General features: G+C 41.7%; 1 long non-coding RNA gene across 2 annotated transcripts; it reads right to left on the bottom strand.

Annotated features, from left to right (window-relative positions):
* Positions 1 to 12,351: 12,351 nt before the first annotated feature.
* Positions 12,352 to 24,877, bottom strand: LOC140723363 (uncharacterized). Of its 2 annotated transcripts, XR_012097874.1 has the most exons (3): positions 24,820 to 24,873; positions 16,353 to 16,474; positions 12,352 to 12,484 (listed from the first exon to the last, which is right to left on the bottom strand). It is a non-coding gene; the product is annotated as an uncharacterized lncRNA (long non-coding RNA). The 2 variants fall into 2 exon arrangements; XR_012097873.1 differs by lacking the exon at positions 16,353 to 16,474 and having other exon boundaries at positions 24,820 to 24,877.
* Between the last annotated feature and the right edge of the window lie 236 nt (positions 24,878 to 25,113).

Here is a 25,113-nt window from a genome sequence, read left to right as displayed (position 1 = left end):
ATGCTGATTGGATGCCCATACATTCCTGAATGTGTTTGCACATGGACAATGTTAATTCCCATATATGCACTCCTCCAGCTGTCATCCAAGGTTGTTCTTGACGTCACACAAAGTATTCTGCAGAGGTTTGTGAATGATAAAAAATGCACATTTCTTGTCATAGAGGTGCTTGTAAAAATTGTCAGACTGTAAATAGAAGCTAAACCTTGTATATTTATATTTTGATCTGCTTTCAAAAATTACTTCAATGTAAAACCATTTCTTTATCTCAATACAATCAGACAAAATGAAATACCAGGTGATAATTCATCAGAAAACAAGAACAGCAGAAATTACTTCAACTCTTATTCATGAATTTCCACTTTGTCTCGTGAATCAACTATTCATGCAGAAGTCCTGACACTTTACTTAAAAAAGGGAGGAAACCACTTTAATAATTGAAGTCCCAAGTAGGCTTGTCACATATGATATTATTCTTCAGGGTGAGTCATAGCTTAAATTCTTCATAGTTACTGGTCGGTTACAGTTGATACAACAGTTTCCTTATGATCTTGATGCATTTGTTTGGACCAGATGCAACCAGTCTTATTTATCAACTATTTTGAACCATTTCATATACAGTGGATTCCAGTTAATTGGTCCTTCAGTTAATCAGGGCAGCCGCTTATTTGAAACTAAATAAAATGTAATGAAGAAAATAGCCAGGATTTCCTCCGTTTATTTAGGACACTGTACTGCTTAATTGGAATAGTAGAATGAAACAGAATCAGTTTTAATATACCAACGTGTTAGAAATATTTTGTTTTGCACAAAATATATTGCAATCCATACTAATAAACTACAATAAATTAATATAAAAATAAATTAATTAAGTTGTGCAAAAAGAGAGGAGGGAAATGAAAGTGTTCATAGGTTCGTTGTCCATTCAGAAATCAGAGGGCAGAGGGGAAGCTTTTCCTGAAATGTTGAGTGTGTGCCTTCAGGCTTCTGTACCTCTTCCTTGATGGTAGCAATGAGAGGATATGTCCTGGGTAATGGAGGTCCTTAGTGATGGATGCCACCTTTTGAAAATGTTCTGGCTGCTGGGGAGGGTAGTGCCTATGCTGGAGCAGACTGTGTGTACAATTTCGGTAGTGTTTTCTGATACTGTGCAGTGGCTCCTCCATACCAGAAGGTCAGAATTCAGAATCCAGAATCCAGTCAGAATTTTCTCCAGTTTAGCTATCCAGTTAGAAACACTTTTTGAACGGTTTCTAACTAGCATTAGTCACACATACTTGTGTGGCCGTTAGACGCTGCAGCGTGCTGACAGCAAACAGTTTTTAAATAGCTTCAGTTGCACGTGTTTGTGTTCAAAAGGCAGTGATTTTTGTCACTGATAGTTGGCAAGAAATGAGCAGCAAGACAATTTAGAATTGTTTTGCTCACTGCAGTTTCAAGCATTTAGGCTTAGAGATGCCAGAAACAGCCAGGTGTGAAAAATGAACAATTTCACTACTACAAAGAATTTGAAAGTATTGACAATCATCTTGAATGTTACAATGAAAATGCAGATTTGGAGGATGCAATCATTGAAAGCATTGTATGAAAGCAGTCCAATATCTGGTGTCTATGCTAATTTTGTTCATTTGCAGTCAATTAAAAGAACACAGCAGCATGTTCGTTGTCAATCTGACAATGACAGTAAAACTGTGTGAGAATTTTAAAAGTGGAAAACCTGTTGTACAGGGACAGTTGCACGCTTTAGACCTCAGAAGTCCGGATGCAGTGGTATGAGTAGTCGACACAAACTGGGGGATTCCTTGGTTACAGTGGATAACCATGACTTCAGTGCCTCATCATGCCCTCCCACTCTTCACGAAGCATTACAGAACTGCCTTCTCCACTGTTAGATCTCATTCACCCAAACCGCTAGAGCTGACTTCACATATCAGGACAGGCATGTCCCTATTTCACTGGGGTATAAGGCCTGCTGGCTACCTTCACCTGGTTCAGCCTGCCTGTTGAAATTATGTATCCTGGTGTGGCTGCTGTCACATCCAAACAGCTACTTGGAGCCACAGGTGAGAGCAGAATTTTCGGTGGGGACCAAAGTTGAGTGAGCTGCCCCAGAATGGACACAAAAAGCCCCCTGACCAAAGACGTTATCCCTCTGGTAGAAGCATCTTGCTATTTCATTATCTTCACAGATCCTCCTGATTCCTAGTTTTCTTCTTCCTATATCTTCTAAAACTGTCAAACACCCAATAACCATATAACAATTACAGCACGGAAATAGGCCATCTCGGCCCTTCTAGTCCATGCCGAATGCTTACTCTCACCTAGTCCCACTGACCTGCACTCAGCCCGCAACCCTCCATTCCTTTCCTGTCCATATACCTATCCAATTTTACTTTAAATGACAATATCGAACCTGCCTCTACCACTTCTACTGGAAGCTCATTCCACACAGCTATCACTCTGAGTAAAGAAATTCCCCCTCATGTTACCCCTAAACTTTTGCCCACAACTCTCAACTCATGTCCTCTTGTTTGAATCTCCCCTATTCTCAATGGAAAAAGCCTATCCACGTCAACTCTATCTATTACCCTCATAATTTTAAATACCTCTATCAAGTACCCCCTCAACTTTCTATGCTCCAAAGAATAAAGACTTAACTTGTTCAACCTGTAGTGTTCTCGCACAGGTGTAAAAACTCTGAACTAAACACCAAGTATAAACCGGAGTCAATGAGGTGCGGTCCCAGTAAGATTAACCGTTTACTGTTCACTCTTCCACATTAACGTATGGTGAAGACTGTTGATAAAACAATACAAAATATATACAGTATTTGTTTCCTTCTTGGCATCACATTTACATCATAAATACTTGCAAAAATAAAACTACAACAAATTATATTACATTAAAGTACAACATACAGTCAGAATCTACCTACGCCATCAACTGCTTTAAATACACTTCAACACAAACTATCCGCAACTCTTTAAATAACAAAGACCATAAACTTTATCAACCGTCATTACTTTTAACAGAATCAGCGTTAACATTTTTACGTCAACATATCGATTATCTTATGAACTTACGGCGTTGCTTCTATGATATTTCTAGTGCGTAGAAAGAAACTTTTCTCGCACTGATCCTGCACACACAAGCCCCCTCCTTCCCGTTTCTTCAAACCGGTATTTTCCCACAGGACGCAGCGAAACCGGGTGTGACGTCATCGCATGCCGCGATATATCACAGACAACGAATTTACTTTCAACAACCTTAACATTAACTAGAAAAAGATTACAAACGAATTACTAAAGCGAAAATATAATAAACTAAACGAATGCCTTAAGGGCAACACACAACCTTTCTCTGTAACTTAGGTGCTGAAACCCAGGTAATATTATAGTAAATCTTTCCTGTACTCTCTCTATTTTGTTGACATCTTTCCTGTAATTCAGTGACCAGAACTGTACACAATATTCCAAATTTGGCCTTAACAATGCCTTGTACAATTTTAACATTACATCCCAACTCCTATACTCAATGCTCTGATTTATAAAGGCCAGCATACCAAAAGCTTTCTTCACTACCCTATCCACATGAGATTCCACCTTCAGGGAACTAAGCACCATTATTCCTAGATCATTCTGTCCTACTGCATTCTTCAATGCCCTACCATTTACCATGTATGTCCTATTTTGATTATTCCTACCAAAATGTAGCACCTCACACTTATCAGCATTAAACACCATCTGCCATCTTTCAGCCCACTCTTCTAACTGGCCTAAATCTCTCTGCAAGCTTTGAAAACCTACTTCATTATCCACAATGCCACCTATCTTAGTATCATCTGCATACTTACTAATCCAATTTACCACCCCATCATTCAGATCATTAATGTATATAACAAACAACTTTGGACCCAGTACAGATCCCTGAGGCACACCACTAGTCACCGGCCTCCAACCTGACAAACAGTTATCCACCACTATTCTCCGGGATCTCCCATCCAGCCACTGTTGAATCCATTTTACTACTTTAATATTAATACCTAGCAATTGAACCTTCCTAACTAACCTTCCGTGTGGAAACTTCTCAAAGGCCTTACTGAAGTCCATATAGACAATATCCACTGCTTTACCCTTGTCAACTTTCCTAGTAATCTCTTCAAAAAATTCAACACTCAACCTGTCGAACGCCAACTTCTCGAAAGCAAGAGTCGCTTTTACATTCATGGGGATAAGTCTGGTAAATTCCTAGCCAATCAGCTGAGGCGTTCCAAAGCCAAACAACATATTACAAAGATCCGGAAGGAGAACAGAGACTTTACATTGGATCATTTAGAAATTAATGATGCATTTAAAAAATTTTATTCTCGGCTTTATTCCTCTGAATCTCTGAATGACAATATCTCTGTTGATCAATTTTTACAGAATCTGAATATCCCCTCACTCTCATCTGATTTCAAAGCCAAACTCAATGCGCCTATATCATCAGAAGAAATATCTTTTGCAATTTCTGCACTGTCCTCAGGAAAATCTCCTGGACCTGATGGGTTCCCTGTAGAATTTTATAAATCATTTTCTCCACTTCTTTCTCCTCAGTTACTTTCAGTATTATCTGACTCGTTTAATTACGGCAAATTGCCACCCTCTTTCAATGAGGCATCTATTATTCTTCTTTTTAAAAAGGGCAAAGACCCAACAGAGTGTTCCTCGTACAGGCCGATCTCTCTGCTCAATGTTGATGTAAAGATCTTAGCTAAAGTGTTGGCTCATAGATTAGAAACCATTATTCCCTCCATTATCTCTGGTGATCAAACAGGCTTTATTAAAAACCGTCTCCCTTTTTTTAACATTCGGCATCTATTTAATATTTTATACTCAGCTCCAACTGAGACTCCTGAATGTGTTATTTCCCTCGATGCGGAGAAAGCATTTGATCGTATAGAGTGGAACTACCTTTTTGCAGTCTTAGAAAAATTTGACCTCGGCCAAAGTTTCATCTCTTGGATCCAATTGCTGTACCTGTGTCCTACTGCTTCTGTTTTAACTAATTTTCAGAAATCCCAAGTATTTAATCTCAAACGTGGCACCCGTCAGGGATGCCCCTTGTCCCTTTCTCTTTGAATTGGCTATAGAACCTCTGGCGATAGCATTTCGAAACTGTCCTGAATTGACCGGGATTTGGAGAGGGGGTGTTGAGCATAAAGTTTCTCTCTATGCTGATGACTTATTACTCTTTCTCTCAAATCCGTCTACATCCTTACCTCTAATGTTTTCACTTCTTGACCAGTTTAGCCAGATCTCTGGCTATAAACTTAATTTACATAAGAGTGAACTTTTCCCAATTAATAAAGAAGCACAAGAACTAATATTTCGTGATCTCCCTTTTAAAGTAGTCCATAATCAATTTACTTATCTTGGAATTACAGTCACAAGGAAGTTTATAGATCTCTTTCGTGAAAACTTTGTCAACCTTTCATATGCTATAAAACAGAGTCTGGTACAATGGTCACTTCTATGTCTTTGGTAGGTTGTATTAATGTTGTTAAAATGTATGTTCTCCCCAAATTTTTATACTTATTTCAATCTATCCCAATTTTTATTCCTAAATCTTTTTTTGATTCCTTAGACTCTATTATTTTGTCATATCTGTGGCAGAATAAGCGCTCTAGAATTAACAAAATCCACCTCCAAAAAACTAAAAAAGAGGGTGGCATGGCTTTACCTAACTTTCGCTTATATTATTGGGCAGCTAATATACGTTGTGCTACCTTCTGGTCTTTCTTCCACAGCCAACCCGAGTGCCCTAACTGGGTGGCAATGAAGTTGAGCTCCACTAAAGAATTATCTATCTCTGCACTTCTTGGCTCTGCACTCCCTAGCAGTCTGCCCAGATCAATAGCTAATCCTCTTGTTAGACACATTTTGCGTATATGGGCTCAGTTTAGGAAATGCTATGGTTTCCAGGGGTTTTCCGTTTCTAGCCCTGTCGCACATAATCACCTTTTTTTACCTACTACGTATAATTCAGCATTCCATGTTTGGTACAGGAAGGGCATTAGACATTTTGAAGATAATTTCATTGATAATCGCTTCGCTTCTTTTCAGCAGCTCTCTGTTAAGTTCAACCTGCCTAACACTCACTTTTTCAGATATCTCCAAATCCGACACTTTATTGCTCCTTTAATTCCTAACTTTCCTGAAATGCCTGCAAAAAATGCTATGGACCTATTTCTTTCCATTAATCCACTAGGTAAAGGTTTAATATCAATTATCTGAGATAAACTAGCAGCCTTACGATGGGCCCCTGTGGATAAAATTAAAATGGCCTGGGAGCAGGATTTAAATATCTCCTTATCCGAGGAGAGCTGGGACTCAGTTCTCAAATCGGTTAACTCAACCTCCCTTTGTGCTCGCCATTGCCTTTTACAGTTTAAGATTGTTCATAGAGCCCATATGTCTAAATCTAAACTATCTCGATTCTACCCTGGCATTAGCCTGCTCTGTGATAAATGCAAGAGGGGTGTGGCCTCTCTCATCCTTATGTACTGGCTCTGTCCTAGCTTGGAGAAATTCTGGAAAGATGTCTTCACTACATTATCGGGTATTCTGAATCAGCACCTAGAACCAAACCCCTTAATTGCTCTGTTCGGTTTTTGGGGCAAGACAGATTTATGTCTGGGTCTGACCAAATGCCGAATACTATCCTTTGCCTCTCTCCTGGCTAGACGCTTGATCCTCCTTAGATGGAGAGATGTTGCCCCGCCCACTCATGCGCAATGGCTTAACGACGTTATGGCCTGCTTGGACCTCGAAAAAATTCATTATTCAGTTCTTAATTCGGATCTAAAGTTCCATAAGGTCTGGGGACCTTTTATCGAGTACTTTCATAACCTTCCTCTTGACTAGGGTTTTTTTTTCTTCTTTTCGGTCCCTTGCTTTCAGCTCCCTTTTTTTACTGGTAGTAGGCATTATTATCCTCTGTTGCTAAGTGTATTCACAGTCTGGGAGTTTGACTGTCCGGACTTATACTCTCTATATAGTGTTGTGGTCGGTCTGGAGTTGTTGTTTTTTTTCTTGTGTTGTGGGGCTTGGGGAGGACACTAAGCTTACTTGTCTTTAATTTAGGTGCTTTTTTGTTAAATTCTCTTCCTTTGTAGCATATTGATATTGTATGCTTAATTTTGCACTGTATTAATGCTCCTCATTGGGATTTGGGGTTTATAATTTGTAAAATGTTTTGAAAAACTAATAAAAAAATGTAAAAAAAAATTCAATAAGATTTGTCAAACATGACCTTCCACGCACAAATCCATGTTGACTGTTCCTAATCAGACCCTGTCTATCCAGATAATTATATATACCACCTCTAAGAATACTTTCCATTAACTTACCAACCACCGATGTCAAACTGACGGGCCTATAATTGCTAGGTTTACTCTTAGAACCCTTTTTAAACAATGGAACAACATGAGCAATATGCCAATCCTCCAGCACCATCCCCGTTTCTAATGACATCTGAAATATTTCTGTCAGAGCCCCTGCTATTTCTACACTAACTTCCCTCAAGGTCCTAGGGAACATCCTGTCAGGACCTGGAGATTTAACCACTTTTATATTCCTTAAAAGCACCAGTACTTCCTCTTTAATTGTCATAGTTTCCATAACTTCCCTACTTGTTTCCCTTACCTTACACAATTCAATATCCTTCTCCTTAGTGAATACCGAAGAAAAGAAATTGTTCAAAATCTCCCCCATCTCTTTTGGCTCCACACATAGCTGTCCACTCTGATTATCTAAGGGACCAATTTTATCCCTCACAATCTTTTGCTATTAATATAACTGTAGAAACCCTTTGGATTTATTTTCACCTTACTTGCCAAGGCAACCTCGTATCTTCTTCTAGCTTTTCTAATTTCTTTCTTAAGATCCTTTTTACATTCTTTATATTCCTTGAGTACCTCATTTACTCCATGCTGCCTATATTTATTGTAGATGTCTCTCTTTTTCCGAACCAAGTTTCCAATAACCCTTGAAAACCATGGTCTCTCAAACTGTTAACCTTTCCTTTCAGCCTAACTGGAACATAAAGATTCTGTACCCTCAAAATTTCACCTTTAAATGACCTCCATTTCTCTATTACATCCTTCCCCTAAAACAAATTGTCCCAATCCACTCCTTCCAAATCCTTTTGCATCTCCTTTCTCCAATCAAAAATCTCAACCCTGGGTCCAGTCCTATCCTTCTCCATAATTATATTGAAGCTAATGGCATTGTGATCACTGGACCCGAAGCGCTCCCCAACACATACCTCCGTCACGTGACCTATCTCATTCCCTAACAGGAGATCCAACACTGCCCCTTCTCTAGTTGGTACCTCTATGTATTGTTGCAAAAAAATTATCCTGCACACATTTTACAAACTCCAAACCTTCCAGCCCTTTTACAGTATGGGCTTCCCAGTCTATGTGTGGAAAATTAAAATCTCCCACAATTACAACCCTGTGCTTACTACAAGTATCTTCTATCTCCTTACAAATTTGCTCCACCAATTCTCGCTCCCAATTAGGTGGTCTATAATACACCCCTGTAAGTGTTACTACACTTTTCCCATTCCTCAATTCCACCCAAATAGCCTCCCTAGATGAGCCCTCTAATCTATCCTGCCAGAACGCCGCTGTAATATTTTCTCTGACAAGCAATGCAACACCTCCCCCTCTTGCCCCTTTGATTCTATCACACCTGAAGCAATAAAATCCAGGAATATTTAGTTGCCAATCACAGTGTACAGAAAAAAAAACAAATCATGCCAGTAACATCCAGAACTGAAGTTTGCAAAAGTGAATCCACATCCACTAAACCATTCATCACTGCAGCTGATTAAGGAGCCCATTAGTTGCAGCCCACAGTCTCAGTTCATTGCAGAAAAGAGTAAAAATTTGCAGAGTAGCCAGCTGAACTGGCTCGTCACTTGCCTTCAGCCCTGACACATAGACTTTTTCAATCTGGCCCAGTGCTTAAATCGTCCTAACCTTGGGCTGTTCTTTGCTCTCAGACCTAGACCCTACTGCTTTGATATACTCTTGGGCCCAACCATTGCTGCCTTGGTACACTTTCGGGCCAGGGTCCTGCCATCTCAATTCATCCCTCTGTTGAAATCGATCAAACTAAGGGCCATCCCTTGCTCTCGGGCCTGGGCCCTGCTGCCTTGACTCTGTGTTGCCTCCACTCACCTCACCTTGGTTCTGCTGCATTGAATAACCTCCAACTCTTTGCCAGCAATGGCCAAAAGTTGTCTCCTTCCCCACTCTTGGGCCCAGACCCTGCCGCCTCAATTTGACCTGAACACATCATGCCACAATCATCCTACATCTTCAAACGTGAGTTCACAGCACAAAAATACCAGGTCATATAGGCGGTTCAAAAACTCAACTCTGAAAGGGAAGTTACAGGCTATTGATCACAGTGATTGTATCGAAGAAAAAGTGTAATAAATACAGTAATTTATAATTTTGTTTGCTACCAGCAAGTAGTCACTGTGCTTCAGCAATATCATCTCAAACAGGACAAAACAGGTATTTCAGGTTTATGATCCTTCAGAGTCTGTACAAATTAGAAATCAAATCTATTTTAGTTTGTAGAGAAGGAAAGGAGTGGAGAGAACATTGGAAAAGTCTGTGATGGAGTCAATTCAAGAGAGACTGAATGAATTAACTGTGGCTGTGCACTGGTTTGTTAATTGTAGATTATTCACATTTAAGAAATCTATATAGGAGATGGATGAGTGCAGGAAAGAAAAATGCTGATGCTGAGTCACACAATACATTGTTTTTTTTAATTACATGATTACATGTGGCATTCTCCTTCAGGTGAATTTTTGCTGTCATGGCTCGAATTCTTCAAAGTTCATCATAAATCCCCTTGGGTACTTGCCAGGTACAGATAATGTAACGATCTTCTGATGCTCTTGAGCTCTCCTAATTAACTTACACCAGTGTCAGCCAGTTCGAGCTATCCTAAAACAATCACAACCAGGAGCTTTGCTTCATTTCTCATGAACTTCATATGTACCTTGATTGTTTTCTCGGTGTAGGTGTAAAAGATGGTGAATGATGAGTCAAGTTTCAGCCTACCATCTGGCCAATGACACTTTCATTCCTGTTCATAAAATTACCAATACTGCACTAGAGTAAATTTCCATGAAGACATTTTGTCATTCATAAAAATGTTCTAAACTGACATGATAACTATACAATCTATTCAACTTCACTAGCTCTTTGGACCTAGTTCACGTGTATGATGTCTTTTTGGTTGCCAGATTTTGCCATGTTTTCGCTGTAACTTTGTGCAAACTAGCAAACTATTCAGACATAACCTTTGAAACTGCAATTATGGTAAACAAGATTGCTCAACGTTGCCTGCTGCAACATCTACCTCTCAACTAATTTCTGTCCTTCATCCCGATAATACCATAGATCCAGACTGTAAATTGTTAGTACACTGATCTTTCTGGGTTTCAATACAAAACTTTTGCTTGTATGAGAGTAAGCTACATTGCCAGGACAACATAAAACACCAGCTTGAAAATCAGACTTGCAGCCTCCCTTGGGTACACACGTGGCCAATATATTAAAAACCTCTCCTCACTTGCACAATACTTGCAAAATTCAGCAAATAGCCTTCAATCCACAAGTTTCATGTGGATCTTGGTTCTAATTGCTTGTACCGATGAATTTGGGTGCTGTTCAACACATTTAACTCATTCTTCTAACGTTTGCAAGGAGCCCCAGAATAATATTTTCCTCTTTGTCTTGTCAGTTACAGATGAGAGCAATACTTCTCTGATGTTATTTACAGCAATGATGTTCCATCCTTTCCAAATATTCAAGCTAGATTTCAGTCTAACTCTTTAAATAGCCAAAAGTACCAAATGCAGTGATCCCGTCTTGATGACTTAAAACAACCAAAAGAAGCGCAAATTCAAGTTGCTCTCAGTAAACCATACTGCTCCATAAAATCTCACAAAAGGCATCGCCTATTCCTTAAGCCATCATAGTGAGTGTTTATTCACGGTTGCTACCAATAATCATAACATATAGTTCAAAACATTGAGCAGAATTGCTGTAAATTTAAAAGTTTCGCATGTGGAGCTCTGTTGAAAAGCTATATTTATTTTGTCTCCTTATCCACTGGAGACTGTTGCCAATAATCGAATTACAAAATGAAGTTTCCTAATGTAGGCCTTCAAGTGCCTTTGCAACACAGCCTAATCACATTGATCCAATTTGGATTTCAACAGAACCATGTGGTGGCTAACCACACTACAGTCCTCTGAACAAAAGAGCCATCCAAGAGGCATGGTCAAAATGTCAGTTTTTTGACAATAAGGTGACGTGACAGAATGTGGGATCAATGATCCCTAGCAAATAGCAATAAAGGAGAAGCTCTCCCCAGGCTGATTTAATACCATCCGCAAAGGAGGGTAGTTGGAATCCAACCAGTGTCATCCAGAAGTTCCTCAGCCTCTCTATTATCAGCTGCTTTATCCCTTCTACTAGTAAAATCAGAAGTGAGATTATTATCCACTGATTGCACAATGACCAGTTCCACTCACAGCTGCTCAAAATATAACAGACAAGGCCTGCATGCCATAACACCTGGATAGCTTTCAAACCAAAGATGTTAATGTTGTTAACAAACAAGTTGCAGTAAATTACCATTTTAAAGAGATTATCTAACCATCCACCTACATATAACAGCATATCCACTGCTAAATTCCACACCATCACCATCTTGAATATGAAGTGACCATTAACTCAAAACCCAACTGGACCAGCCACATAAATACTCTGACCACAAGGGCAAAGCAGAAGTGGGTATCCTGTTGACTCGATTCCTGACTTTCCACCACCCTACAAGGTGCAAGTTGGGAATGAGAAAAAATTGTTTCCAGTTGCACGAATGAATGCTTCTCCAACAATCAACCTTGACAATTAACATGAAATAACCACTTAACTGATTTGTCATCCTCTACAATAACAAAAAAGACTACAAAAAGTGGCTCAGCTCATCAGAGGAAAAGCCTTCTCCCACCATTGAGCACATCTTCAAGGAGCATCGCCACAAGAAGTCATCATCATCATCGAGGATCCCCACCATCCAGGCCAAACTCTCTTCGTGCTGCTACAATCAGGAAGGAGGCACAGGAGCCTTCAGTCTCACACTACCAGGTTCAGGAACAGTTAATATCTTTCAACCATCAAGCTCCTGAACCAGTGTGGACATCTTCACTTACCACAACACTGAACTGATCATTGAACACAACCTATGGACTCACTTTCAAGGACTCCACAACTCGTGTTCTCAGTATTATTTATTATTATTTGTTTCTATTTTGTATTTCCCGTTTGACTTTTGCATATTGTTGCTTGTCAGTCTGTGTGCAGTTATCATTGATTCCATTGTACTTCTTTGTTCTCTTGGAATGCCTGCAAGAAAATTAATCTCAGGGTAGTATCTGATGACATATACTGTACATTGTACTTTGATAATAAATTTACTTTGTATTTTAACTCATTCTGTCTGCCCTTTGTAAGACTGGCAGAGCACATAAGTGTGAATAATTAAACATCTTGCTCAGTCAACTAGGATGTCTTTTTTTTTTTTTTTACACACCCCAGATTATACCATTGAATAATTAACAGGTTATGCACACTGGAATGCAAGATGCTTGAACTGTTTGAAAGTGGCCAGGACTGTTTTATCCAAAACAATAATTACAACAGAATCAAATGTCAAGAGAAACAACAACATGCTGTTATTTATTGCTTGAGCCAAATTGATTGGTCCAATATGTAAAGGATATTTTCATTACCTTCAAAAAAAATTATGTACCCACATGCTTGAAGTCAAATAGTCATACTACAGCACAGAAACAGGCCCTTCAGACATCTAGTCCATGCCAAACTAATAATCCGCTTAGTCCCATTGACCTGCACCTAGACTGTAGCCCTCGTATTCCTCCCATCTATGTACCTAAATTTCTCTGAAATGTTGAAATTGAACCTATACCCAACACTTCCACTATCAGCTCGTTCCACATTTTCACCACCCTCTGAGTGAAGAAGTTCCCCCATGTTCCTCTTAAATATTTCACCTTTCACCCTTAACCCATGACCTCTAGTTCTAGTTTCACCCAACCTCAGTGGAAAAAGCCTGCTTGCATTTATCCTATTTCATCATCATTATATGCTGTGTGCTATGATATAGATGATCACGGTCTCATTACCATGATTATTCTTGGCAATTACCCTTTTTATGGCCCTCATAATTTTTTATACCTCAGTTAAATCTCACCCCTTTCTCCTACTCTCTAGGGAATAAAGTCCTAATCTATTCAATCTTTCCCTATAACTCAGGTCTTGGAGTCCTGGCAACATCCTTGTAAATTTCTCTGCACTCTTTCAATCTACTGCCATCTTTCCTGTAGGTGACCAGAACAGGATACAATATTTCAAATTACACCTCACCAACCTCTGCAATATTTGACATCCTTCCTCACTGCCCACTTCTTCCCCAGGCAGCCTTAGACCACCTGGACAATAGGAACACCCATTTCAGGATGCTGTTCATCGACTATAGCTCAGCACTTAACACCATCATTCCCACAATCCTGATTGAGAAGTTACAGGACCTGGGCCTCTGTAAGTCCCTCTGCAATTGGATCCTCGACTTTCTAACTGGAAGACCACAACCTGTGCGGATTGGTGATAACATCTCCTCCTCACTAACAATCAACACTGGGGTGTGTGCTTAGCCCATTGCTCTACTCTCTATATGCCCATGACTGTGTGGCTAGGCATAGCTCAAATACCATTGATAAATTTTATGATGATACAACTATTGTTGGTAGAATCTCAGATGGAGGTGAGAGGGCATACAGGAGTGAGATATGCCAACTGGGGGAGTGGTGTTGCAGCAACAACCTTGCACTTAATGTCAGTAAGATGAAAAAGGTGATTGTGGACTTCAGGAAGTGTAAGATGAAAGAACACATACCAGTCCACAGAGGGATCAGAAGAGAAGAGAGTGAGCAGTTTCAAGTACCTGGGTGTCAAGATCTCTGAGGACCTAACCTGGTCCCAACATATTGATGCAGATATAAAGAAGGCAAGACAGCGACTACACTTCATTAGGAGCTTGAAGAGATTCAGCATGTCAACAAATACATTCAAAAACTTCTATGGATGTTCCATAGAGACATGTCACATCGCTGTCTGGTATGGGGGGTGGGGGGGGGGGGGAGCTACTGCACAGGACCAAAAGAAGCTGCCCAGGGTTGTAAATTTAGTTAGCTCCATTTTGAGTACTAGCCTACAAAGTACCCAGGACATCTTCAAGGAGCAGCATCTCAGAAAGGCAGTGTCCATTATTAAGGACCTCCAGCACCCAGGGTATGCCCTTTCTGCACTGTTACCATCAGGTAGGAGATACAGAAGCCTGAAGGCACACAATCAGTGATTCAGAAACAGCTTCTTCCCCTCTGCCATCCGATTCCTAAAAGGACATTGAACCCATGAACACTACTCGTTTTTTAATATATATTATTGCTGATTTTTTTGCATGACTTTTAATCTATTCAATATACATATACTGTAATTGATTTACTTATTTTTTTCCTCTTCTTCTATATTATGTATTACATTGAACTGCTGCTGCTAAGTTTACAGACTTCGTGACACATGCCAATGATAATAAACCTGATTCTGGTTCTGATTCTTAGTGTCTGCAAATCTGCTGACCCAGTTTATTACATGATTATCCAGATAATTGATACAGATGAAAACAACAATGGACCCAGCCCCAGTCCCTGTGGCACTCCACTACTCACAGGCTTCCAGTCACAAAACATAGTCATAGTAGTCCTATCTGCTACCATCCTCTGGCTTCTCCCATGAAGCCAATGTCAAATCCAATTTAATACCTCATCTTGAAAACCAAGTGAGTGAACCTTCTTGACCAACCCACAATGTGAGACCTTGTCAAAGGTCTTGTTAAAAGTCCATGTAGACAACATTCACTGCCTTGCTTTCATCAACTTTCCTGCTAACTTCCTTGATGATACAAAAATTAGTGGAGTTGTGGATAGTGAAAAGTTTGTTAAAGGATATCCCAAGATGTAGATTAGCTGGAAATGTGGGTGGACAAGTGGAAGGTGGAGTTGAATCCTGACAAGTGTGACGTATTGCATTTTGGGATGTCAATTATAAGAGAAAAGGAAAAAGTTGATGACATTGTTGTAGAGAATGACCTTGGGACGAAGTCTCCAGCTCTTGAAACTGGCAACACAGGTAGATAAGGTGATAAACAAAACATACAGCATATTTGCTTTCATCAGTCGGGGTTCTGAGTCTAAAAGTCAGGAAAGTATTTTGCAGCTGTGTGAAGCATTGTTTAGGCCACATTTGGACTATTGTGTGCAGTTCCGCTTTTCACGTTATATGAAGGAGAGGGTACAGAAGAGGTTCAGCATAATGCTGCCTGGATTACAGAGTATTATCTCTAAGATAAGGTTGGTCAAACATGGTTAGTTTTCTCTGAAGCACTGAAGGTTTAGGGGAGAAGGCTTGTATGTAGATAGTATCACAACCACAGACTCTGCAGTGGCATTTGGGTGCCCTCACAGGTGGGCAGCTATCACGCTCATGAGTATGCATGTTCCAGCCAATCATTGTGGTTGATTTAATTCCCTTCCTTTCATTTCAGTCTTGTCAAGTCTTGATCAAAGCACAGTGATGTCTACGCTCGCTGCTGACCTTAGTTCTCATCCTCCGAAAGAAAACTACCCCTTAGATTGAAGCTGTAAAGGAGCAGAATTAATTTAGTATTAGTTTAACATGAGCTTTAGTTTGACAGTCTTAGTTTATGGCCGGATTGGCCCAGTATTTATTTTTCCCTTTTACTTTGCACAGTCCTTATTAAAATTCAGGGAACTGTTCAATTCACTTCTGTGTCACTCCCCCTGCACCTGGACATCACTGCACATCCCTGTCAGCAAGTCTCAACCACCAAATGAAGCCTGCAGAGAGACAGCAGCTGATCATGGCCCTGAGGTTCATTGGTCAGGTAGGGGAGAAGTTAGTCAATGGAGGCTGTATTGGCAGAGGTAGATCACACAGTGTGACAGAACTGAGTATCCCTCCACCAGACAGATACTCCAGTGAATCCAGTCACTGCAGGAATTTTGTTCTTCAACGCGAGCTGACTTTCCAAGCCCAGCTAGGTCAACTCGGTGATGGTGTGTGTAAACTGGCTTACATGGTGAATCTCTTAGACAGAACCGCCCCCCCCACTCACCCATTTCAATGCTCTATGAGAACAAAGTTCCCCTGCAGCCAGTCTTTCCAGCAATTTGTAGTCAAGTTCAAGAGAGTGTTTGATCTTCCAGTATGGGGTTAGGAGCCCACGAACTCCTGGACCTGTGCCAAGGGAAAGGGACAGTGAGGGACTACTTTGCAAGGTTTTGCATGCTTGCGGTTGAGACAGGGTGGAACGAGAGATCCTCATCACTGCTTTCCAGTGTGGGCTAAGTGCAAAAGATCACAGTGCACGGTGAGTAAGACGGCCTGCATGACCCAATAAATCTAGCTACGCGGATTGACAACTGGGCAACTGAGTGGTGCAGAGAAAGAATGCCCCATACTTCCTACTCTTTAGAACATCATCTATCTTCACCCCCTCCCTCGTCACCCAGTACACAAGCCACGGAGGAGCCTATGCAGGTGGAGCACATACACCTTCCTCTGGAGGAGTGAGATTGGTACAGGAGAACAGGTTCCTGCCCCTACTGTAGCACTCCAAGGCACTTCTGGCTATTGTGTCCCAAGTTCCTGGCAGAGGATATATATCTGCAGAAGGGGAATTCTGAAGAATCGATTTTCACTGCAATCATTGTCCCCAAATTGCATAATGCTTCCAGATACCTCGTTGCAGGTGTCTCAGACCCATGAGCTCCAGGCATTTATTGACTCTGGGGCATGGATATATATCTGGCTCAGCAATTGAGAGGAAATATCAATGGCAAGGCTTCGGGTGGTCAGTCTCTGGGCACTGGTAAGATCCATGCTTCCATTGAACCCCTCGAACTTGTGCTAGAAGGCAATCCCAGGGAACCGCTCTCCTCCTATCTTATTGGTTCACTCAAACTGCTGCCAGAGCTTGATCTTCTCTGGCTATCTCAACAACAACTCATGGATCAACTGGTCCCTAAAGATACTCCAAGAGTGGGGACTGGCATGCCTATCTATCTATCTAGGTGCATCTCAAGCCCCTGTCTGCAAATCCCCTCCTGTGTCAACTGTTAGTGTGGATATGTTCGGGTGTTCCAGCTGAATATGCTGACCTTGAGGTCTTTAGTAAGAAGGTGACTACCTCTCTACTTCCACACTGGCCATACAACTACGCTGTTGACATCTTACCCGGTACCAGTCCTCCTCATGGCTCGCTCTTTTCCTTCTTTGGTCCTGAAATGGTGGCCATGGAAAAATACAAAGAAGCAATGGCCTTAGGATTTATCTGTCCGTCAACCTTACCAGCTTCTTTTTGTGAACAAGAAGGATGGCAAGCTCCGTCCCTACATTGATCATCAGCTCCTCAACACCACCAAAGTGAAGAACCACTACCCTCTTTCCCCTGCTTGCCTCTGCAGTTGAACATCTCCAAGGAGCAACCATATTCTCCAAGGTACTGCAGATCTGCACAAGGTTTACAACTTGAGAGGAAGACAGCATTCAACACCTCCATCGGCCGCTATGAGTACCTCATGATTCCATTTGGTCTGGCCAACACTGATGGTTTTTCAGGTCTTGGCCAATGATGTGCTCCAGGATCTATTGAATCAGTTGGTTAATTTGTCAAATGTTGGCATTAGACCTGTACTCTCACAGCGCTCCTGTAGACAATTGACTGCACCCCTGCGCTTTTCTTTCCCATCACTTGACTCCTGCAGAGTGTAACTATGATGTTGAGAACTTCTGGCTGTCAAGGAAGCCCTGGAAACATGGCAACACTGACTGGAGGTGGCAGAGCACCCCTTTCTGGTAAGGACAGATCACAAGAACATCTTCTATATCCGTGACATCAAGAGACTCAACTCCCGTCAAGCCCATTGGGCTCTCTTCTTCACCTGGTCTAATTTCACCCTCACCTACCATCCTGGCAGCAAGAATACCAAGGCTGATACTCTCTCCCACCAGTTTGACATCTGAGGACAACGCCATGCCAGAGTACATCCTTCCTTGCTCGTGCACAGCTGCTGCCACTATGTGGAGAACAGAAAGAGGAGAAGGCTGCCCAACAGTCAGATCAAGCCCCCAAGTGTGGGGCCTCCCAAAAGGCTGATTGTCCTTGCCACTGTACAACCCAGTGTGTTGGAGTGGGGTCACTCTTCCTGTCTGGTTGGCCATCCAAGGATTTATAGAGATGATTTTGGTGGCCACGTATGTCTCAGGATGTCCACAACTTTGTCTCTGCCTGTCCCACTTGTGCCCAGAACAAGATGTCATATCAATGCACTGCTGGTCTGTTCTGCCCGCTGTCTGTGCCTCACTACCCCCGGTCCCACCTCTCAGTGGATTTCAGCACTGGCTGATGGAAACACTAGTGTTCTGGTTGTTGTAGAACAGTTCTTCAAAGTTTCCCACATCATTGCTGTCCCCAAGTTCCTGCCACCCTCTTGGTTCAGAATATGTTCAGGCTGCACGGCTTCCCTCAGGCCAAAGTATCTGATCAAGGACCACAGTTTACCTCTTGTTTTTGGAGGGCTCCTGTTCTCTTTTGGGAGCCACAGAAAATCTCTCATCAGGTTTTCACCCCCAATCTAACAGCCAGACTGAGAGGGTGAATCTGGAGCTGGAGACAACCCTGTGCTGCCTTGTCTCTTCCAGCTCCATGGCCTGGAGCTCTCAACTGGTTTGGGCAGAAGATGCCCACAATAACCTCCAGTCATCCTCTACTGGCATGTCTCCCTTTGGATGCCAAATGGGATTCTAGCCACAAAGGGGTTGACATGGGAGTTCCCACTGCTGAACTGTTGGTACAAGCTCATGTGGTGATGGGCCAGGGCTTCTCTATTTTGCCATCAGAAACAACATACCCAATGGGCAGATTGGCTCCACTGACAGGTGAGGCCTCTCAAGACAGAAACAAGTCAGGTTGGCACCTAGAGATCTTCTTTGAAAGTTGAGAGCTGCAAGTTGGCCCCACGCTACCTGGGACCATTTGTAATGGAGAAGACTACTAACCGGGTCTCCTATAGACTGCACCAAGTACCATAACTGTTAGCACAATATTACAGTTTGGGATGTCAAGAGTTCAATCCCAATGTCCTTTGGAACGAGTCTCTCAACGTCCTGAAGTGGGTGTTGTACAAACTTGCATGTGATAGGTGAGACCAGATGAAGGGGAATGCAGGTAGGTTGGGAATTGGGAAGATGTGAGAAAGTGGGAAGTGATAGGTAGAAGTAGTAAAGGGCTCAAGGAGGAATCTGAAAGGAGAAAGTGAAATAAAGGAAAGAGGTTGGGCAATGAGGATGGTGATGGGCTTGTCGTCCTCCCCTCACCTTCCTACTCAGGCTTCTGCACCCCTCCCCTCCAGTCCTGATAAAGAGCCTCGGCCCAAAACATTGCCGGTCCACTTCCTTCCATAAATGTTACTTAACCTGCTAAATTCCTTCAGCATTTTGTGTTGCTCTGATTAGTGGCTACCTTTCCAATGAATCATTAATCATGTGCCTTGGCATTTGTTACAGTACTCTCCCTTCTGTTGACCTTATTTGTACAGCTCTCGAATTGCCAGTTTTCCCTGCTGCCCTTTTTCAGTATAAACATTGACTTCAGAAAAGGGAAGTGGGAAGACAACACATCAGACTTCATTTTGGTGGGTCAGACGTGAAGTATCTCGTCTAACCTGTCCTGGGCCCAGCCCTTAGATGCAATAACAAAGGCGGCACACCGGTGTGTCTGCTTTTTTTTTTAAAAAGGTGGCGAAGGAGATTTGACATACCAAAATAAAAACTCCAACAGACAAATACACTATTCAAAGTATCCTGACTGGTTGTATCTTGGATGGTTCATCCACTCCAATGCACAAGAGGGTAAGAAGCCACAGAGAGTAGTGGACAAAACCTAGTCCATCATGAGCACAGCCCTCCCCATCATTGTTAGCATTTACAAGGGGCTCTGAACTATGGCCTCTTCTCACTGCTATCATTGAGCAGACTGAAGTTCTACACCACCAAGTTGAGGAGGAGCTACTTTCTTACAGCCATCAGGTTCTTGAACTGACCTACACAACTCTAAACCTACCTCAGCAATGAAACATCATGGACCACCTTCACTGCAGCTTTTTTTTTGCACTGGAGTGTTGTAGTTGAATGCAAGGATGATGCATAACCCTTAAGTCTGTTAAGGTATCGGGTACCTCCTCTTAACTTAAGCAGGTTCCAACGAGAATTTCACCTTCTCTTTGCTGAGTTTCCCACCAAAGTTGAACCTTCTGTGAATACCATTGGGTTCCAGGCAAAGATTAGCACTGTGGTATTGAATGGGCTCCCTTCTTTCCAAAAGTCCTTTTTAGTTATCTCTTACACATTTTATACTCTTGATGGGCCTCTCCCATCTCACTCTTGAGGGCTGGATCAGAGTTCACGAACCTCTGGAATCTGAGGAGCAAACAGTCTTCTGGAGAAACTCAATCCACTGAGATCATCCACACATTATTTATTAATCAGTTGATATTTGGGAAACTGAAATCTATTGCTGCAAGTAGTCTTATTACATATCCGTGCCTCTATCTCCCATTGTCTGTTAGGAGGTCTGTAATACACTCCAGCAAAGTGACCACACCTGATTTGTTCCTAATCTGTACCCTTACGGCCTCTTTTAAGACCATAAGACAGAGAAGCAGAATTAGGCCACTTGGCCCATTGAGTCTGCTCTGCCATTCAATCATGGCTGATCCTTTTTTCTCCTCCTCAGCCCCACTCCCCAACCTTCTCCCCATAACCTTTGATGCCGTGTTCAATCAAGAACCTATCAAGCTCTGCCTTAAATGCACTCAATGACCTGGTCTCCACAACTGCCAGTGGTAATAAATTCCACAAATTCACCACCCTCTGGTTAAGAAATTTCTCTGCATCTCTGTTTTAAATAGACATCCCTCTATCCTGAAGCTGTGCTCTCATGACCTAGACTCCCCCACCATAGAAAACATCCTTTCCACATCTACTCTGTATAGGCCTTCCAACATTAGAAAGGTTTCAATCAGATTCCCCCCTCATTCTTCTAAATTCCAGTGAGTACAGACCCAGAGTTGTTAAACGTTCCTTGTATGATAACCCTTTCCATTTCTGGAATCATCCTTAAGAACCTCCTCTGAACCCTCTCGAATGCCAGCACACCTTTTCTTAGATGAGGAGTCTAAAACTGTTCACAATACTCAAGGTGAGGCCTCACCAGTGCCTTATAAAGCCTCAAAATCATATCCATGCTCTTTTGTTCTAGGTCTCTTAAAATGAATACTAACATTGCATTTGCCTTCCTCACCACTGGCTCGACCTGCAAGTTATTCTTTAGGGTGTTCTGCACAAGGACTCCCAAGTCCCTTAGCATCTGACTTTTGGATTTTCTCTCTGTTTAGAAAATAGTCTGTACATTTATTTCTATGACTAAAGTGCATGACCATGGATGTTTCAACATTGTATTTCGTTTGCCACCATCTTGCCCATTCTCCTAATCTGTCTAAGTCCTTCTGCATCCTACATGTTTCCTCAACACTACCTGCCCCTCCACCAATCTTCATATCATCTGCCAACTAGGCAACAAAGCCATCTATTCCATCATATAAATCATTGATATATAACATAAAAAGTAGTGGTTCCAACACCGACCCAGCGGACCACTAGTCACTGACAGCAAACCAGAAAAGGACTCTTTTATTCCCACTCGCTGCCTCTTACCAGTCAGCCAATGCTCTAACCATGCCAGTAACTTTCCTGTAATACCATGGACTCAATTTGGTAAGCAGCCTCATGTGTGGCACCTTGTCAAAGGCCTTCTGAAAGTCCAAATACACAACATCCATTGCATCCCCTTTATCTATCATACATGTAATCTCCTCAAAGAATTCCAACAGGTTCATCAGCCAAGATTTTCCCTTAAGGAAACCATGCTGACTTTATTCTATCTTGTCCTGTGACACCAAGTGCTTCAACACCTCATCCTTAACAATTGACTCCAACATCTTCCCAACCATTGAGGTCAGGCTAACTGGTCTATAATTTCCTTTCTGCTACCTTCCTCCTTTCTTAAAGAGTGGAGTGACATTTACAATTTTCCAGTCCACCATGCCAGAGTCCTATAGTATTTTGAAAGATCATTGCTAATGCCTCTACAATCTCTACCACTACCTCTTTCAGAACCCGAGGGTGCAGTTCTTCTGGTCTAGGTGACTTATATACACTTAGGTCTTTCAGCTTTTTGAGTACCTTCTCCCTTGTAATAGTAACTGCACTCACTTCTCTTCCCGCACACCCTTCAACATCTGGCATACTGCTAGTATCTTCCACGGTGAAGACTGATGCAAAACACTCATTTAGTTCATTGCCATCTCCAAGGACCTTGTTATTATTTCTCCAGCCTCATTTTCTAGTGGTCCTGTACCCACTCTCATCCTTATTTTAAACATACTTTAAAAAGCTTTTACTATCCACTTTGATATTGTTTGCTAGCTTGCTTTTACATTTCATCTTTTCGCTCCTAATAATTCTTTTAATGGCTCTCTGTAGGATTTTAAAAGGTTCTCTGTCTTCCCACGAATTTTTGCTTTGTTGTATGCGCTCTCTTTTGCTTTTACATTAGCTTTGACTTCCCTTGTCAGCTGCAGTTGTACTATTTTGTCATTTGAGTACTTCTTCATTTTTGGAATACATCTTCCTCATTTTTCCCAGAAACTCACGCCTTTGCTGCTCTACTATCATCCCTGCCAGCATCTCCTTCCAGTTTACTTTGGCCAACTCCTCTCTCATAACACTGTAATTTTATTTACTCCACTGAAATACTGTTACATCAGACTTTACTTTCTCCCTATCAAATTTCAAGATGAACACAATCATATTGTGATCTCTGCTACCTAAGGATTCCTTTACCTTAAGCTCCCTAGTCACCTTCATTTCATTACATAACACCTAATCCAGCATAGCTGATTCCTTAGTAGGCTCAATGACAACCAGCCCTAAAAAGCTATCTCTTAGGCATTCAACAAACTCATTCTCTTGAGATCCATTACCAAGCTGAATTTACCAATCAACCTGCATGCTGAAATTTCCTGTGACTAAGATAACACTGCCCTTTTGACATGCCTTTTCTATTTCCTGTTGTAATCTGTGATCCACATCCCTGATGTTGGGAGGCCTGTATATAACTGCCATCAGGGTCGTTTTACCTTTGCAGTTCCTTAACTCAATCCACAAGGATTTAACATCTTCTGATCCTATGTCATATCTTTCTGCTGATTTGATGCCACTTTTTACCAGCAGAGCAATGCCACCCCCTGTCTACCTTTCTATCCCTCCGATACAATGTGTAACCTTGGATATTTAGCTCCCAACTACAACCATCCTTTAGCTACGATTCAATGATGGCCACAACATCATACCTGACAATCTGTAATAATGCAATAAGATCATCCATCTTACTTCTTATACTCCATGCATTGAGATATAACACTGAGTACAGATGTCCCCCCTCCCTTTACAAAGGTAGAGTGTAACTATGAAACCTTTCTTAAGCTGAAATGTTGTAAAGCAAAGAACCATTAATTTATATGGGAAAAATTTTCTTAAAAGCGAAAATCCTCTTTGTCATGTAAAAAAAAAGTTACTAATGTAGGTCTTTTGTGACAGCAAAGTGGTGTAAAGCGAACATTCGTAAAGTGGGGGACACCTGTACTGCATTTGCTACTCTCTTTGATTCTGCATCCTTAATGCACTGATACTCACCCTGCCGGCTACAATTTTGTCCTATCATCTGCCTGCCCTTCCTGACAGGCTGACTGCACACTATCTTTGCTTTTTTACCATCCATCCTATCTTGAGTCCTTTCACTCTGGTTTCCAGCCCCCTGCCAAATTAGCTTAAACCCTCTCTAACAGCTCTAACAAACCTGCCCACAAGAATACTGTATTGGTTCCCCTTGGGTTCAGGTGCAACCAGTCACTTTTAAACAGGTCATACCTCCCACAGAAGAGATCCCAATTACCCAAGAACCTGAAGGCCTGCCCCCTGCACCAGCTTCTCAGCCACACATTAATCTGCCAAATAATCCTGTTTCTACTCTCACTGGCACGTGACACAAAAAGCAATCCAGAAATTACTACCTGGGAGATCCTGCTTCTCAGCTTTCTACCTAGCTCCCTAAATTCTCTTTCTAGGACTTCTTTGCTTTTCCTTCCTATGCCATTGAAACCAATATGTACCAAGACATCGAGCTGCTCTCCCTCCCTCTCCAAAACGTTGTGGACGTGATCCGAGGCATCCCTGACCCTGGCATCTGGGAGGTAACATACCATCCGAGTGTCCTGTTCACAGAATTTCCTGTCTGTTCCCCTGACTATTGAGTCTCCTCTCACTACTACTCCCCTCTTTCCCTCCTGCACCAGAACTCGTCTTCTTTGAGGAGCCTTCTTGGAAATCCTCTTTCTAGACTTAAGTAATGCATCCCCTGTACTAACAGTTCAATGCTGCCTCCTCCCTTACATCCATCTTACCTGACAACTCTGTACCCTGGGATATTCAGTTGACAGTCCTGCTCAGCTTTCAACTAGGTCTCAGTAATGGCAACAATACTGTGGTTGCATATTAATTAAAGCTTTGAGATCATTTGCCACACCAGTTAAATTATTAAAATAGATGCAATTCAGTTCTATATTCTACTCATGTATGTTTACCCTCTTGCTCAAACTGGACTTACTTCTTCTCTTCTAGGTGACTGTACCTCTCCTCCTGAACAAATATTGAGCCTCACTCCTCTGCTAACTCAGTCTAGGCCTTCCCCAACAGCA

Source organism: Hemitrygon akajei, chromosome 3, assembly GCF_048418815.1.
Source record: "Hemitrygon akajei chromosome 3, sHemAka1.3, whole genome shotgun sequence".
Lineage (NCBI taxonomy): Eukaryota > Metazoa > Chordata > Chondrichthyes > Myliobatiformes > Dasyatidae > Hemitrygon > Hemitrygon akajei.
Note: the sequence above shows the minus strand (reverse complement) of the source record. Positions and strands in the feature narration are given on the sequence as shown.